We start from the raw sequence: 5,869 nt of genomic DNA on the forward strand, positions 1-5,869 counted from the left end.
GGTTGAAAGATGATGGCTTGTAGGTGAGTGGACAACACAGCCAGCAAGCAATGGCTTCTGGTCTGGGGCAGTTGACTGAGGTTTGGGAGCATTGGGCATAGCCTCATTCAGGAGTGATGGAGGGCAAGCTGGTCATGGTGGGAGACATCAGGGCTCGGCATTGGCCCAGGAGGGTGTATGTTAGGGCCTGGTGTGAGCCTGGTGAGGTTTTGTCGTTTCTCATTTGCTGATGTCCAGAGTGGTGAGGGTACACTACAAGGCCATGATGAGCTTGGCGGGCATTTTGGGTGTCCTCATCTCTTCATCCCTCATCTCCAATGCACTCTGTGGGTGGGAATGCCCAGAGGAAGCAATCCATGATGACCAATTCTGCAACCTTGGTAGCTGAGTGTTGTTCAGGCTGTAGCCATCATTTGGTGGTCCTCAGCAGAGTATCCATTTGGCTGCAGGATTCACATCAGCCCAATACACCCAGTGGTGGAACTGTGGCCTGGCAGGCAGAGACCCTGCAGTGTGCCAGGATTTGTTCTTTCAGGAGTGGGTACTCATCGGCCGAGGCCAGGGGGAGACCATGGTCGGCCAGGTGGGCCTCCATGAGGAGGGGCCAGAGCCTGGGCCCACTCCTCCTCAGGTCAGCCTTCCTGTATCACAGTCTGTTCAAAAGTGTAGAGGTAAGAATCAACATTCTCCAAAGGAGTCAGCTTGGGGAACAGACACAGAGCTTCTTTGTGAGAATCTGAATGGTGGCCAGGAAGGGGAGCAGCTCTGGCTTGTTGCTGCAGCAGCTCCTAAGTGGCAACTTGGAAGACCTTGGTGAGTTCTTGCATCACCTGCTGCTGTTGGAGACTGGCTTCCAGGAGTTGTTGCAGGAGAGGTTCCATATGGGAGGTGGGTGGGGGCACTGTGTTCATGCACACATTTTCCACCAGTGTGGCACTCATAGCTGTGGTGGGGAACACAGACACACAACCCAGGGTCAGTAGAAGTTAAGTGCTCTTTTAAATTTAAAAAAAAAGGCAGGGGAAGTGCAGATGGTGAAGGGAGTGTAGCAAGTGCATACAGTGGAGGGCCAGAGCTGGCCTACAGCTGGGTCACAGGCACGAGCTGGCTACATCTGGAACTTTCGGCATTCTATCATGGGTAGCAGGAGCCTAGGCGATTGCCTGTGAGTGTGCTGGACTCTCTGCTGTCTTCCTCATTGTTCTCATCATCGGCATCATTGTTGTTGTCTGAAAAGAGAGGGAGTGGAGGAGTCAGTCAGCATGCCCTGAAAACATTCACCTAACCTGTGTTTGTGGTGGCACCTCTTTATACAGTACTCCTCTGGCTGCTTGAGGAGGGTAGATTGAGGTGCCATTTAATCTGTTCCAACCGTGTGCAATCAGGAGGCTCTGTTCTGTGATCATGCTGCTTTTGGAAGTCCAAAATAGTGGTGCTGAAGTATCGCTGTCTTTTCAGCACCACGGGAGCAGTCGAGAGAGGAGCAATGCAATACTTGGACGGTGGTTTCCTTGGGCCAACCTCACACTGGAAGCCAATGTGCTATGGGGGTAGTATATGTCTGAGTGATCAACTTCAGTATTCTGGTGCTTTGGATTACATAACAGTGGGCTATTATGATTCATCCAAACCTAAAGGAAGAAGATTAGATATATGAGTTGTGTTGTAGGATAGACAGAGCTACAGTCTAACTGTACTTAATGTGCTCCCATCACACACCTAATACTATTAATTGACAAATTAGCTCTATATATTTTTTACATTAGAGGGAAACAATGAAATGTTTGGTTTATACTTGATGTGTTTTTAACAAACACCTGAGTCTTTTTTGAAGAAATCTGTGCAGAGGGACTGACCTGTCTGCTGCTATGACTGTCATCTTCTGAAGGCCAGGTTGTACATATAAAGTTTATCAAAATGTATTCCCATTTTTCTCAGGCAATCCAAAAATGACATTTTGACAGTGTTTGAATGCATGTTTGGAGTGTAGCAAATCCCTGATGTGGGTGGAGTACAGAAGCACAGCTGGCGGGACCTGAAGTTCTTACAAACGTTTATTTTTGAAGTGAGATATATAGCTTTCAGCCTCACTCCCACACATGCGCACACATACATGCATTCTGGTTGGGAGCCCCTTTGCTCTCCCCCTCCTTTTTTTCTCTGTCCCTGTAACAAACACATACACACACATTAATTGACAGCAGGTGGAATGACTTAGCCACTTACCTTCCCCGACCCTGCCCTCCATTCACAGGCTGGTGCTTGGCCACGCTCCCGCTGCCACATACCCCCACCGCCAAACTCAGGCCAGGGAGCCGTCTGGCCTGAAGCTGACCCCCCCCCAATGGGACAGGAAGTCTGCCACCACCATCTGTGCCCCTGGCCTGTGGATCACCTCAAACTTAAATGGCTGGAGAGCGAGATACCAATGGGTGATCTGCACATTGGCATCCTTCATGTGGTGGAGCCACTGGACGGGCACGTGGTCCAAACAGAGAGTGAAAGGGCACCCCAACAGATAATATCGGAGGGCGAGGACTGCCCACTTGATGGCAAGACACTCTTTTTCGATGATTTGGCCCCGGAATAGAACACGGACAGACACTAAGGGATCATTGTGAACATCCTCATGCACACACAACACTTTCACCACTTGTTCTCTCTCCAATGTCTCACCTTGCACCAGGCATTGGTCAGTTGAGGTCTGATTACAACCGAAATCCAACAAAGCATGATATGTATTCCCTTGAATACTTACTGGTATGCGATATATTCTGGCCTGATCGGGGGTGGTCTCTGGCACATCAGGGATCCGGATCACTGCTTCCACCTCCCTTGTGGAACTCTGATTCTGGAGATGCCCCGGCTCCCCACCGTGCCAGCATACCGGCCCAGGCTTTCCCTCTGCTCCGGTGTTTAGGGCATCACTCACCTGGGGGGGGGCAAAGACATGGAAGAGGGAGACGGGAGGACACCACAGGTGCAACGGGCTGGCTTGGGGGGGAGTCGTCCCCCGCCTCCATGATGGGGGAATGGGGCAAGAGGGAGAGAGAAAGGGAGAGGGGGGAGAGAAGAGAAACGAGGAGAGGTGCCTTCGCCTCATCCGTCTGTCATCAGAACTGTCACCATATGGTCCTCCGCCAACTTGATGGCTTGCTGGAGCAATGCCGGGTGGTGACACTGGACCCATTCTGCCATTCCTTCCGGAAGCCGAGAGATGAACTGTTCCAGTGCCACCAGGTTGATGATCCTGTCGGCATCGCAGTCTTCCGCTCTCAGCCACCACTGGCAGGCACCCCAGAGTTGTTGGCCAAATGTGAATGGTCGGCCGATTTCCTCCAGTGTCAGCTTCCAGAACAGCTGGCAATGTTGCTCTGGGGAGTGGCCGGCCCGGTGCAAAATGGCCCTCTTGAGGTCGGCATTGTTGAGCTGGCTGTCGGCAGGGAGCTGCTGTGCCACAAGCTGTGCCTCGCCTGTCAAGAGCGGGAGAAGGTGAGCTACGCGCTGCTTGATTGACCACCCCCACGCTTGGGCCGCTTGCTTGAAGAGAGCGATGAAGGCTTCAGGCTCATCATGTGGGCCCATCTTCATGAGGGTGACATGAGGGGAGTCCAGGGTGGTAATGTTGGACGCCCCTGCTGATGCCAGCAGAAGCTGGAACACCTGGTGATCTTTCTGTTGGGCCAGCATCAAGGCTTCAAAGCGTTGTTCCTGGTCCTTCCGGAGGGCGGTCAGCGCTTGATGCTGGTTCTGCTGGGCAGCAGCGAGGGCATGGATGAGCTCCATAATTGGCGAGGACTCCATGGGGTGGTTCCCTTCTGTACTCGGGATCCCGGGTTATGGCACCACTGTAGCAAATCCCTGATGTGGGTGGAGTACAGAAGCATGGCAGGCAGGACCTGAAGTTCTTACAAACATTTATTTTTGAAGCGAGATTTATAGCTTTTCAGCTTCACTCCCGCACGCGCGCACACACATACACACACACACACACACACACACACACACATGCATTCCGGTCGGGAGCCCCTTTTCTCTGCTGTCCCCCTACTTTTATGCTCCGTCCCTGTAACAAAAACACACACAAACACACACACACACACACATTAATTGACAGCAGGTGGTATGACTAAGGGCCAATTTATGCTGACAACCCAGTCCTCACAGACGGCGTTGCAGAAGGCATCTGCGAAGCCCCCCCCCCTTCACAGACGCTCTGGGCACACCTCCCAAAAATTGTGACCACCGCAGACAGTCTCGCAGAGAGTGTCGCAGACAAGAGGGCTCTGATTGGTCCACTCTACATCCGCTGTACACGCACTTCTGCTTCCCTTCTTCCCCGGTTTGGTTTGTTTTCATGACCGCCATTTTTAAAAACACGAGTGAAGATGGAGCAGCATGAAAAGCGGTTGATCGAGGAAGTGATTTCTAGATCCTTCAGCTGCATCTCGATCAAAGTGCGAACTCATCCAGTCACCATTGTTGTTGGTGTTTTGAATGACCTGTTGCTCAGTAACCGGAGGATAAACACTCCACTAACCACATCCACCAACTACTCCTAGCGATTTTGCGACTTCGCGCCCCCTTGCGTTGTGGAGGTGAATAACATCACTCACGCCTATACACGCCTATACTCCCCGCTCAACGATAAATTACAACTGTCTGCGAAAAGCTATCTGCGAAAGCTTTGTCGCAAGAGCATGCAGAGGCCTTTAGCCACTTACCTTCCCTGACCCCACCCTCCATTCACAGACTGCTGCTTGGCCACATCCCTCATGCCACAGGAGATTGTCCTTACTTTTCAACATTGCATATTCCCACTGAATACAGATTGATATTTATGATAAAACTGACAGAAAAGAACTTGCTAACAGCAATCATGGTCTAGCTTCATTATTCCCTTGTTCTCATGTCATGTTTCCTGGAATGAAACTCTCAGCATCAACCTAACAGTATTTTGCATCACTTACTGTAGGTCTTCACTGGCTGCTGTCTTTTACAAGCAGAGGACCTCTCATTTTGTCAGGGCCAACAACTCTGAACTGAGCTTCCTGTTGCTTCTTTCTTTCTTTCTTTCTTTCTTTCTTTCTTTCTTTCTTTCTTTCTTTCTTTCTTTCCTTTTGTACCTCTCACTTTGTATTTCCTTTGTTCACTTGCTTCATTGGATAGACCTCCGATTGGTCATGTATGCTGTGCCACACAATATTGGGGTTCATGTTCATCCTTTGCATTTCCTGTGCTCTTGGGAAAACATCATCTTGGCATGCTAAAGGCCTACATGGTTACACATGCAGGTTGTAATGGAATTAAATGTTTTGGACCTCCGCAACAAAGACTCCTCCATTCTGATACAGGACCATTTGCATGCTTTGGTTAAAAATATCAGGTCTTTTTTTCTTGAAATATATAAAGCAGTACAAGAAAAGAATGAACTTGGATTGTGGCTGAGGTTCTATGACAGGTTTCTGGGTTATGCTAGGATATACAGTGGTGCTTGAAAGTTTGTGAACCATTTAGAATTTTCTATATTTCTGCATAAATATGACCTAAAACATCATCAGCTTTTCACACAAGTCCTAAAAGTAGATAAAGAGAACCCAGTTAAACAAATGAGACAAAAATATTTTACTTGATCATTTATTTATTGAGGAAAATGATCCAATATTACATATCTGTGAGTGGCAAAGTATGTGAACCTTTGGTTTCAGTATCTGGTGTGACCTCCTTGTGCAGCAATAACTGCAACTAAACATTTCCGGTAACTGTTGATCAGTCCTGCACACCAGCTTGGAGGAATTTTAGCCCATTCCTCCATACAGAACAGCTTCAACTCTGGGATGTTGGCGGGTTTCCTCAATAAATAAATGAC

This window comes from Neoarius graeffei, chromosome 6 (assembly GCF_027579695.1).
Source record: "Neoarius graeffei isolate fNeoGra1 chromosome 6, fNeoGra1.pri, whole genome shotgun sequence".
NCBI classification, from domain to species: domain Eukaryota; kingdom Metazoa; phylum Chordata; class Actinopteri; order Siluriformes; family Ariidae; genus Neoarius; species Neoarius graeffei.